Source organism: Microtus oregoni, unplaced genomic scaffold (assembly GCF_018167655.1).
Source record: "Microtus oregoni isolate MIOR12 unplaced genomic scaffold, Mior012 000012F_ref0000307, whole genome shotgun sequence".
Taxonomy (NCBI): Eukaryota; Metazoa; Chordata; class Mammalia; order Rodentia; family Cricetidae; genus Microtus; species Microtus oregoni.
Genome location: NW_024543071.1, coordinates 49,953,066 through 49,966,359, shown reverse-complemented (window position 1 = coordinate 49,966,359; position 13,294 = coordinate 49,953,066).

The following is a 13,294-nucleotide window of genomic DNA, read 5'->3' as shown; positions in this document are numbered from 1 at the left end:
TGTTCAGGGCAACATTCTTTCCTGCTTGTTTCGTCTCTTTGCTGTAGCACCCTTTGCATTGCAGAAAACAGAGTCTGACATGATTATCTCGTCAGATAGATGTGGTACGCCAAAGGAAACAGCCTGGACAGACAGAAATGGAAACCTCAGATAACCAGGGCTCCTGGCCTAGAACTTGATCCAACTTGGCACCTTGAGACTCAGGAGCTGGAGTCAATGGATATTCAGTGGAGTGTGAAAGATGGATCCTCTAGGTCTGGGACTGTAGCTCAGTGGCAGAGTGCTGTCCTGGGGTGCATGAGGTTTAAAGCTCAACCTCTAGTACAACCCCTTTCCGCATAGAAATTCAGGATATACTTCTTGGTTGGTCTTCCTAAAGCCTTCCAATGTCCCTCTGCATTCCAGGTGTGTTCTAGTTAGCTTTCTATTGCTGTGCTAAAGACCAGAGACAACTTGGGGAGGCGAGGGTTTATCGGCTTACACACCCCTGGTCACAGTCTGTTGAGAGAAGCTGAAACAAGCCGAAACCAGGGAGTGGTGTGCTGCTCCCTGGCTTGCTCTCCAGGGCTTTCTCGTAAATCCAGGACCACCTGCTGAGGGGTGGTACCACCCACAGTGGGAGGGGCCTTCCCTCCCACACCAATCACTGATCAAGAAAATGCACTACAGACTCGACTACAGCCAATCTCATGGAGGCATTTTCTCAAGGGAGGCTTCCTCTACCCAGATGACTCCAGCTTGTGTCACCTTGTGAAAAACCAACCAGCACAAGGTCCTTCGGCCTTGGCTCTTCCTCCTCCTCAGTGCTCACCACTGCTCCAGTATTTCCACCTGCCCTTCTCTTCCCACCTCATTTGGTATCACTTACATCAGCCCCGAATTCCCAAGAGAGAATGTGATTGGCTCAGTGCACTACAGAACTCAGCCTACACATGGGCTGCCTTTTGGTCAAGTGGTTTCTATTGAGTCAATTAACTGTGTCTAATGGCTCAGTCATGTGGTACTTGTGGTTTTGGGGTGACTAATAACTTAGTGCTCATCCCAGGACTGGGGCAAGGCATCCCCTTGCAATTGATTTTTTTAAATGTTACGTTATACGTGTTCACACATATGTATGTGCACTGTGTGTGCACAGTGCCTGTGGAGGTCAGCAGAGGCACTGGATACCCTGAGACTGGAGTTAGAGAGGGTTATTAGCTGCCCCATGGGATCTGGGAACTGGCCCCAGATCCTGTGCAATTGAAATATTTCATCCAACAGGGAAGCTCTTTAAGCAGAAAGTTCAACAATTTAAAATAGCTTCAGGGGTGCTGCAGACCAGCTGCCTGGAAGAGGTTTAGACCAACTCAGTCAGTCACTGGAAAGGACCCTTTCCAGCCTGTTGTATGATGTTTTACTCTTCTGGCTTTTTGAGAGGTCCATCACCCAGCTCCCACATAAATCACACACAGAGGCTTATTTTTAGTAATGAGTGCCCAGCCTTAGCTTGGCTTGTTTCTTGCCAGCTTTTCTTAACTTAAATTATCTGGACTACCTTTTGCTTTGGGGCTTTTGTCTTTCTTTATTTCTGTATACTTTTCTTAACTTCTTTCTCTGTGGTTTGCTGTGTAGCTGGGTTTCTGGCCCCTGGCATCCTCCTCCTCTTGTTCTCTTCTTCCTCATTTTTCTTTCTATTTATCCTGTCTACCTGTTAGCCCTGCCTATCCATGCTCCTGCTTTGCTATTGGCCGGTCAACTCTTTATTAGACCATCAGGTGTTTTAGACAGGGGAAAGAATCACAGCTTCACAGAGTTAAACAAATGCAGCATAAACAAAAGCAATACACCTTACAATAATATTCCCCAACACCAACCTGTTGAGCTGCCTGAGGCTGGGCAGTGTGCTCCAGGTGCCCATCTTTGTGAACTGCCACCCATTCTGGGGTGGGCCTTGGTCATTTCTGCTTAGGTAACCCCTCACCCATTCCTGTAACTTCAGTGGAACTCACTGGGTCACCAGGCTGGACTTTAGTAGTATCTGTACATTGGTCTCCCTATCTGGGGGGGAGTAGACACATGTGTAGTGTCTCTTCAAGAAAAATTTTGATACACATCAGGGACCTACACTGGAAGGAGAAAACTGACTCCCAAAAGTTGTCCTCTGACTTGTACCTGTGTGTCATAGCAACATACCTACAGATTGTCAGAATCCCTAGGACTGAAGTTACAGATGGTTGGGACACCTTCCCTAGCACACATGGGTGCTGGGAAGCAAACCCAGGCTCTCTGCAAGAACAGTAAGTGCTCTTAACCTCTGAAGTATTTCTCCACTCCACGTACGTGGCATTTTAAAAGGGGTTGAATTTGCGTTTCTTATGGGGCTAGCTCTTATGTGGGCCAGAGAAACAGGTCTTTTTTGTCTTTTTTTTTTTGATAGACTTACATATGGTCCAGGCTAGCCTCCAAACCACTATGTAGTGAGGATAAACTTTAATAACTTCTGAGCCTCCTACCTCCACCTCTCAAACACTGGGATTACAGGTATGTGTCATTATGCTTAGTTCTGGGGTCTTAGGGACAGAACCAGGTCTGCATACATACTAGGCAAACACCCTACTAACTGAGCAACATCCTTGATCCAGTAAAACTTGTTGTGGTAGCTTGAATGTAATTCGTTCCCATAAACTCATAAGGAGTGGCAATATTAGGAGGCGTGGCTTTGCTGGAGGAAGCGTGTCACTGTGAGGGGAAGGCTTTGAAGTTTCCTATGCTCAGGATACCACCCAGTGTCACAGTCTACTTCCTGTTGCCTTCTGATCAAGATGTAGCCAGCATCATGTCTGCTTGCATACTATGTCCCCTGCCATGATGATAATGGACTGAGCCTCTGAAACTGTGAGTGAGCCACCCCAATGAAACGTTTTCCTTATAAGAGTTGTTGTGGTCATGGTGTCTCTTCCCAGCAATAGAAACCCTAAAGCATTTGTTTTTAATCAAATGCACAAGACTCTGTCTTCTTCTTCTTCTTCTTCTTCTTCTTCTTCTTCTTCTTCTTCTTCTTCTTCCTCCTCCTCCTCCTCCTCCTCCTCCTCCTCCTCCTCCTCCTCTTCTTCTTCTTCCTTTTGAGACAGGGTTTCTTCGTGTAGACCTGGCTATCCTGGAACTTTCTCTGTAGACCAGGCTGGCCTTGAGCTCACAGAGATCCACCTGCTTTTGCCTTCTGAGTTCTGGGATTAAAGACATGAGCTATAGCACCTGCACTATGGGACGGTGTGTGAGCCGGGAAAGGGGCTGGAGATTTAAAAACACACGCACACAGACAGAGACACAGGGACACGGGTCATCCTTGAAACAAGAATGCCAACTTTATTGTGCTCCAGGGAAGCTTATATAGGGATCCTTAACTGATAGCCACCCCCCAGCTCTTGGGATTTCCAGCTGTAAACCCCACCAGAATTCACTCCCCTGCCATCAGGAACTCATGAGGTTCTCGTGCTCAAAGCAGCTGCAGACACAGGAAATCAAGTTGTTTCATTACAGCGAACAAAGGGTCTGAGGTGGGCAAAGAAAGCCAAGGGGCCAGGGGTCTGCAGCCCCCAGCAATGTGCCACTACCCCAGCTAGACTACTCTCTATATCCATGTAATTATTTATTTTAACATTTGTGTGTGTGTGTGTGTGTGTGTGTGTGTGTGTACAATGCCTTGGAGCCCCTGCATACAGAGGTTACAGGACAATTTTTGGGAGTTGCTTTTCTAACTCTGTTACTTATTTGTCTTGATACTGTGACCTGACAAAAGCCGCTAAGGAAGGGAATATTAGTTTACAGTTCTGGGGACTAAGTACACAATTGCTGAACGTTTGGCAGCAGGAGCAGGAGAGGACTGGTCCCATTGCATCAACAGTGAGATGTGGGGAGTGATAAGCTCCCTGCTTTAATTATGGTCTTGTTTTAATTTGGTCTGAGACCCTATCCATGGGATGGTGTCTGCTACATTTCGGGTTGGTTTTCTTACTTCACTTGACCTAATCTAAATAACCCCTCACACACAAACCCAGAGACTTGTTTTCATGCTGATTCTATATTCCATCAATCAAATGCCCCGATCAAGATTAACTACCGTGCCAACATAATACTGCTGTAGGCAGAATTCTCCTGAACCAACCACCTGCTCCCAAATAACTAATTCAGAGGCTTGATATTAATTATAAATGATCAGCTGATAGCTCAGGCTTATTACTACCTAACTCTTACATTTAAATTAACCCCTCTTTCTTATCTATGCTTTGCAACATGACTCATGGCTTTTTACCTCATTTTCTGCATGTGCTGTTTCCTCAGTGGCTGGCTGGCATCTCCTCTGACTCCATCTTTCTTCCTTCCAGCATTTTCCGTGTGATTGTGTCACCTAATTTTATCCTGTCTTGCTATAGGCCAATCAGCTTCTTTATTAACCAATGGGAGTAATACATATTTACAGTGTACAGAAAGATTATTCTGCAGCACACTGCTATTTATAAAATAAATGTTTGAATTCAAGTTCTTTACTTGTTTTTTGCCATGGTGCGGAGCCAACCCAGGGGCCAGCACATGCAAGGCAAGTGCTCTACCACTGAGCTATACCCCACAGCTATACCCTGCTGAGTTCCATGGCTCAAATGCTCATGTCATCAGAAGGCACCAGGAGTGAGGAGACAGAACCAAACCTGCCTCTCTGGCCAGACTTCCTCCTGCCTCCCAGACCTGCACAGGGCCTGCAGTGTGAAACAGAAAGAGAATCCCTGGAATTGCAGGACTGAATTTACCCTCTTCTGTGGCTAAGTAATCTGAGCAATCATAGAAACACCTCTTGGATTTCTGCTTGGTCATAATGATAGTTGTTGACATTTCTGAGTGAGTTCAACTTAGCTACCCCAGGTAGTAGGGGAAGCCCACTTCAGAGTCATTTCCAACACACACACAGAGAACCCATTAAATAAGTGATCCCACTGGGTCACAGGACTGGACATGGCACTGTGTTCTGGATGCAAATGAATTCCTTTTGGGTGTTGTACAAAAGGTTTGCTCAAGGTAGGATTCTATTGCTCACACATTAGCACCAGGCAACTTGAAATCCAACCAGAGGCTGGCTCTGTTAGAATCCAGACCAGCCAGCCCTTCTCCCCGGTCTCTGTCAGGTACCCTACCCAGGACACTGTCTGCGAGTCTGGTAGGCTGTCCATGGTGTGGATGAGTCTTCAGATAACTTTGCACTCTCAGCAGCCCATCTCAGTGTCCCCCTTGCACCTTGTATCTGAGTCTCATTCAAGTGAATTTGTAAAGACACCCACATACGTTCTGCCCCCTCAGCAGTGTGTTTCCTTATTCCCTTAGACAGAAAAGTCCTAGTTCACTGACTGCTGGATCCCCATCAAGCCCTGTGCTGGTAGAGGCTGGCCCTCATGGCAGTGGTACTGAATGCTGGAAATGGGTTTTCCTAGGAAAATTAAAGTCTTGATAATCTGCATAATTGGAGCCTTAAGAATGACCTCTCCTGGTGAAAGGCAAGCTACCCATGAAATGGGGATTGGCTAAAGTATTTTAGAGAGTCTTTTCACTGCTGAGGGGGCAGAACGTCATCCATCATGACTAAGTCGACTTCATTCCGGAGATGCAGGAATGGTTCAACATACAAAAATCCATCAATGTAATCTGTCATATAAACAAATGGAGAGAAATAAACCAACATGATCATCTCATTAGATGCTAAAAAGCTTTTGACAAAATCCAACACCGCTTCATGATAAAGGTCTTGGAGAGATCAGGGATACAATGAACGTTTTTTTTTTTTTTTTTTTTTTAAGTTTTTCGAGACAGGGTTTCTCTGTGGTTTTGGATCCTGTCCTGGAACTAGCTCTTGTAGACCAGGCTGGTCTCGAACTCACAGAGATCTGCCTGCCTCTGCCTCCCGAGTGCTGGGATTAAAGGCGTGCGCCACCACCGCCCGGCTACAATGAACGTTTTTAAACACAATAAAGGCAATATACTGCAAGCCAATAGTCAACATCAAACTAAATGGAGAGGAACACAAAGTGATTCCACTAAAATCAGGAATAAGACAAGACTGTCCACTCTCTCCATATTTATTCAATTTAGCACTTGAAATTCTAGCTAGAGCAGTAAGACAACAAAAGGAGATCAAGGGGATACAAATTGGAAAGGAAAAAGTAAAGCTTTGACTATTTGCTGATGATATGATAAGTATACAAAGTGATTCCAAAAATTCTACTAGGGAACTCCTACAGCTGATAAACACCTTCAGTAATGTGGCAGGAAACAAGATTAACGCAAACAAAAAAATTAGTAGCCCTCCTATATACAGATGATAAATGGGCTGAGAAAGAAATTGGAGAAATATCAGCCTTCACAATAGCCATAAACAACATAAACTATCTTGGAGTAACTCTAACCAAACAATTGAAAGACCTGTATGACAAGAACTTTAAGACCCTGAAGAATGAAATTGGAGAGGATATCAGAAAATGGAAAGATATCCCATGCTCATGGAAAGGTAGGATTAACATACTAAAAATAGTAATCTTACCAAAAGCAATCTACAGATTCAATGCAACACCCATCAAAATCTCAGGACAATTCTTCACAGACCTCCAAAGAACAATACTCAACTTCATATGGAAAAATAAAAAACCAAGAATCGCCAAAACAACCCTCCTTGTAATATAAAGGAACATCTGAAGGCAGCACCATACCTAACTTCAAACTCTATTATATAGCTACAGTAATGAAAACAGCTTGGTATTGGCATAAAAACAGACAGGTGAATCAATGGAATTGAATCGAAGACGGATATTAACCCACACACCTATGAACACCTGATATTTGACAAAGAAGCTAAAAATATAAAATAGAAAAAGGTAAGCATCTTCAACAAATGATGCTGGTATAACTGGATTTCGACATGTGTAAGAATGCAAGTAGATCCATGTCTGTTGCCATGAACAAAACTCATGTCCAAATGGATCAAAGACTTCAACATAAATCCAACCACAACACTGAACCTCATAGAAGAGAAAGTGGGAAGTCCCCTTAAATGCGATGGCATAGGGAACCACTTCCTAATATAACACGAGTAACACAGGGAGCAACAGTTAATAAATGGAACCTCCTGAAATTGAGAAGCTTCTGTAAAGCAAAGGACACAGTCAATAAGACAAACAGCAGCCTTCAGATTAAGAAAAGATCTTCACCAATCCCACATTGGACAGAGGACTGATTTCCAAAATATACAAAGAATTCAAGAAACTAGACATCAAAATACCAAATAATCCAATTTAAAAATGGGGTACAGCCGGGCGGTGGTGGTGCACGCCTTTAATCCCAGCACTCGGGAGGCAGAGGCAGGCGGATCTCTGTAAGTTCGAGGCCAGCCTGGTCTACAGAGCTAGTTCCAGGACAGGAACCAAAAAGCTACGGAGAAACCCTGTCTTGAAAATCTAAAAAAAAAAAAAAAAAAAAAAAAAAAAAAACAACAACAACAACAAAAAAAAAACGGGGTACAGCTCTAAACAGAGAATTCTCAACAAAAGAATCTCAAATGCCTGAAAGGCATGTAAGGAACTGCTCAACATCCTTAGCCATCAGAGAAATGCAAATCAAAACAACTCTGAGATACTATCTTACACTGATCAGAATGGCTAAGATCAAAAATACTGATGACATTTTATGCTGGAGAGGATGTGGAATAAGGGGAGCACTCCTCCATTGCTGGTGGGAGTGCAAACTTTTACTGCTTTTGTGGAAATAGTATGGCAATTTCTCAGAATATTAGGGATAAATCTAACTCAAAATCCAGCAATACCTTACCCTCTCTGAGGAGCAGAGGGGCAGATGGAGGTGGGGTGGGAGGAAGGTGGGTATAGCAAGAGGAAGGTGGGGATAGCCAGAGGAAGGGAGAAAGGGGGAACTGGAATTATTATGTAAAATAGATAAATAAATAAATCTTTCTTCTTTAAAAAAAGAAGAAATCATCTCATAATAAAATGCCCAGTGGAATGGGATAGTTCCAAAAGATTATTGTACTTCATTGAGGGCAGTGGGGATCTCCCCAAGTCCATTCACACCATGCCAGACACCAGAGAAAAATGGCAGCTCCAAACATGCAAAGACACATCACTAGCAAGAAACATTCTGGGGCCAAGGCTGGTAGGGCCTTGCCTGAGATTCACCCAGTAGGGTTTTGTTTCCTGGTGGGCTGATCTCCTGATGTCAATTGCCATTTGCTGCTCCTCTGACATGGGGACACTAGCAATTCTGTGCACTTATTAGAAAAAATATCTGGTGACTAGAGATAAAGATGATCTTTCTAGTAAGCACCTCGTTAGCACAAAGGCAGAGATCTACCCCTGAGTGTATTTCCCTTTGCAGGCAACTGGGAAGTTCTCAGGAGCTGTGTGTCGGGAGCAGGGGAATGTGCAGAGTGAAGGAGAGGGGTGTTTCTTCTGAGAAAGTCTTGAGGAAAGAGGCCAGCTGGGGATGCCCAGAGAACAAAGCAAACAGGGAGGGTGAAAATTGCTCTCTGCATACAAAACTAGAAAATTTAGGAGCTCAATTCCATAAATCAAATTCCATAAATCAAAATCTATATATTTTCCTCTTTTGTTGGCGTATAAACAATTTCCACCAGCACAAGCAACAACGGTAAAACATATCACTTGTTTACTCTTGCACACATGTGTGTTTTTGGTTTCAGTACTCTTTGTTTAGATATTTCTTAATTGAAACTCCTTTTGAAAGACTTGGATAAATCCAGACTCCTCTAGTAGAAAAAATAGAGCCAAAAATCTAAGCAGGGAGAGAAGAACCAAAAATATAGGTTAGCCGGTTCAGTGACTCTGTTTCAGGAACCAGCTGAAGATAAAGTTAGATTGTAATCTTAAAAATAATCTTAAAAAACAGGGAGTTACCCCCCCTTGTGATTATCACTGGTATTTTCAGAATTTTTCAATGATCACTGGTATTTTTGGAATTTTCCAATGATGCTTCCCCCCCCCCCCCCCGCCCCATCCCCTTTGGATTACTGGGTTGCGGTTTCTTCCCTTAAATACCCTTTCTCCCAGCTACTCAGAGTCAAATTACTCAGGTCTACTCCTGCGTGGGAAATGAGTTTCGGCTCCAGTGCACTGGCTCCTGTCCTGTCAATAAACCTCATGTGATTGTAGCAAGGACGGTCTCTCGTGAGTTCCTGGGGGGTTGTGTTATCCTGAGACTTGAGTGAGAGTCTCTCTGCTCCGGAAGTCTTTCATTTTGCAATTAGAAAAAGGACTAAATTATGTTTTATGTGGATGTGTGTGTGTGCCTGTGAGTTTATATACACCACACGTGTGCAGGTGTCTGTTGAGGCTAGAAGACACCAGATTCCCTAGAACAGGAGTTAGAGACAGCTGTGAGCTGCCTGATATGGGTTCTGGGAAGCAAACCCAGGTCATCTGGAGAAGCAGTACATGCTTTTAACATCTGAGCCAGCTCTCCAGTCCACCCTTTTCATTTTTTAAGGAAGAAACTCACCATTTTTGTCAGGATCCACCTTCTGGGGGTGACTTCTGCCAGGATTCTAGCTGTGGTGGGTTCGTGCATTCCAGGGTCGGAGTGGGAGGGTTAGAAATGTTAGGTAAGAAGGACACACAGAGACATTGGATGGTACCGGAAAGGCAACTCAGTGCCTCCAGCGTAGTGAGTTCACCTGCGTTTATTTTTCATACACTTTTATACCCCAATACAAAAAGGGGAAGAAGGCAGAAGACTGTTTTAACATGACACAAAGGACAACCAGAACAGTCATTTGCTCCAATACTTAGGACTTCAAGTCTTTAATTCTTGAGAAAAGTATTTGATGTTTGGGCAGTGAACCCACCCTAGATCAAATATCTTGCAGGCAGCCACTCCCTAGGTCAAGCCTCCTATTTCAAAGGGAGGAGCAGAAGCATGCTTGAATTCTCTGAACTTTGGTCAGGGTGGAGCAGATCTACCTCTACGGGGCCAAACAACCAAAACAACAAGTAACCAGGTTAGGACATCATGTTTTGTAGCCACACCTGTCAACAACTTTGAAAAAGCTGAAACGAAATTTCTGACCTCCTGACGATGTGGAACAGGTTCACATTTTTGGGTTCCCACATGTTTAGCAATCAGTACTGGGCTCTCAAAAAACATTACCAGGAACATATAGTTATCCTCTTGGCTAAGGGAAGTAGACAAAATTACCGGGGAGAAAATTGGAATCTTGGGGGTGGGGTGGGATGTGGGTAAGGGGAGATGGGGAGAGAAAAGTTAGAAGGGAAGGAGGGGGGGCCTTGGGGAAACAGGAGGATTGGGATAAAGGAAGGTTGGACAGGGGAGCACGGAACCACAATTCTTAGTTAAGGGAGCCACTGTAGGGTTGGCAAGAGACTTGAACCTAGAGTGGCTCCCAGGAGCCCAAGGCAATGTCCCCAGTTAGTTCCTTGGGCAGCTGAGGATAGGGAACCTGAAATGACCCTATCCTATATTAATACTGACGAATATCTTGCATATCACCATAGAACCTTCATCTGGTGATGGATGGAGATAGAGACAGAGACCCACACTGGAGCACTGGACTGAGCTCCCAAGGTCCCAATGAGGAGCAGAAGGAGGGAGAACATGAGCAAAGAAGTCGGGACCACGAGGGGAGCACCCACCCACTGAGACAGTGGAGCTGATCTACTGGGAGCTCACCAAGGCCAGCTGGACTGTGACTGAAAAAGCATGGGATAAAACTGGACTCTCTGAACATGGCGAACAATGAGGGCTGATGAGACGCAAAGGACAATGGCACGGGGTTTTGATCCTGCTTAATGTGCTGGCTTTGTGGGAGCATAGCCAGTTTGGATGTTCACCTTCCTAGATATGGACGGAGGGGGGAGGACCTAGGACTTACCACAGGGCAGAAAACCCTGACTGCTCTTTGGACTGGAGAGGGAGGGGGAAAGGAGTGGGGGGAGGGGGAGAAGGGTGGGAGGAGGGGGAGAAGGGTGGGAGGAGGGGGAGGGAAATGGGAGGCTGGGAGGAGGTGGAAACTTGTTTTTTTTTTTTCTCCTTTTCTCAATAAAAAAAAAAAATTAAAAAAAAAAGAGCCAAAAAAAAAAAAAACATTACCAGGCTTTTCATGCTCTGAAATGTCCTGCCCGTAGATGAGATCGTGTCTCATTGTCTGAGACAGTAGGTTCCCTGCACTGCTCTGGGCTAACCTTAGCGAATCCTTATCAGTGTCTTCCACCCAGTGTCCTGGCACAGCTGAGCACTGAAGGAGATTACTGAAGCACTATCAAGAGATGAGCCAAAGTCCATTCTGAGTCCAGCTGTTGCGGGGACTGAGCTGCCCCCTACTGAGTTCAGCCTGTTTGTCCTTGCCATGGAGGGGTTTCAGAGTTCAGATTGCTAACTCTACACTGCACTTTTATTTCCTAAAGATTTTTACATAATGTATATGTGTGCTTCTGTCGTTCTGTGTACATTTGTGCTTTTATTCATGGAAGCCAGAGGCATTGGATCCCCTGGGACTAGAGTTACAGGTGGCTGTGAGCTGCCCAACATGGATGTTGGGAACTAAGCTAGAATTCTCTGCAAGATTAGGAACCTCTTTTGACCACTGAACCATCATCTCTTCAGCCTTAGACAACACTTTTAATCATTTCGTATTACTTTTTTCTTTGAGATAGGGTCTTTCTCTGTAACCCTGCCTGCTCTGGAACACTCTGTAGACCAGGCTGGCTTTGAACTCACAGAGATCCACCTGCCTCTCCCACTATGACTGGCTTCTCTACACTTTTACTGGAGCACAAATGTGTTGAAGGAAATAGGAGAGAGCCAGGATTACAGAGCTGGGGCGGGGGAGGTTCCTCCCTTAGCTGAGTTTGAATATCCCATAGTTTACTACTATATGGAAATCCCCAAGCAGCTCTGCTACACCAGCACAGTGGTGAGCCTGACCCTGCAGGACTGGTACCTACACAGGCATCCTGGATCTCAAAGACCAGTCCAGCAGAGAATGTGGACTTTTCCACAGCAAGTGCCTTCTAAGGACAAACTCTGGAGTTAGGCATGCCTAAGGCATTTATAGAAGGGCACTGTCTGTGTGTTGCCGATGCTAACATGGAAAATTCCAGAGGATTTAATGCCTCCATCTGAAGGCAAGGTAGTATCTACCAGCTGCTATTCCTTTTGGGTCAACTTTTGAGTATTGATTTCAACTTCCTTCATACTGTTAGGCTATGTCTGGAAGATGAGTGAAGTGTGCTTCCCCATGTGTCTATGAGGCTTTACTAAGTGTGGAAGACCTCACCTGAATGCAGGCACCATGGTCTGATAGGCTGGGAGTCATAGAGGAAAAAGAAAACAGCAAGTGAGCTAGTGCGGGCGTATCCCACCCCACCCCATCTCACCCCTGGCTTCCGGGTCATGATGAGAGCAGCTGTCCCAAGTGCTCTCCACCATGATGAGTGGAAAACCCTAAAACTGTAGGCAGCGAAAATTCTTCTCTCCTTAAATTGTTTCTTAAATTGTCGCAGCAATGAAAGTCTAACACATGCATGATTTGGTGGTTTGAATGAGAATGTCCCCCATAGTCCAGATGCTTGAGGGTGGTGCTGTTTGGGGAGACTTGGGAGGTGTGGCCTTGTTGGAGGAAGCATGTCACTGGTGGGACGGTTTGGGAGTTTAAAGACTCCTGCCATTTTGAATTTGCTCTCTCTGCTTCCTGCTTGCATAGGTCAAGATGTGAGCTCTCATCTTGCTACTCAGCCATCATGCCTGCTCTTTCCTGCCATGACAAATTCCGAGAACCATAAGCCCAAATTAACCGTGTCTTTTAGAAGTCTCTTTGGTCTCAGTGTTTATCACTGCAACAGAAAGTCACCAATACATATGAATAAGTAAAATGACAGGCCAATTTAATTTATGAACATAATACAAAATAATACAAAGTAGTGAATAAATGCACGATGTATTTATTAAGATGTATTCATCTGCACCAAATAAATCTTACTCCAAGGTAAGGTAGTATATTAGATTTTTCTCAATATAGTTTATTTCTTTAGTAGATTAAATAAGTAAATATGATTATATCAATAATTGCTGCTGAGGTACTAGTGCAAATTATGAAATATATATGTGGGAACTGACAAGTTTATTTAAAAAATTTTTCTTTTCTTTGGTGGATTTTTGAGACAGGCTTCTCTGTGTATCCCTGGCTACCTGGAACTCATTCTGTAAAGCAGGCTGGCCTCGAACTCAGAGATCT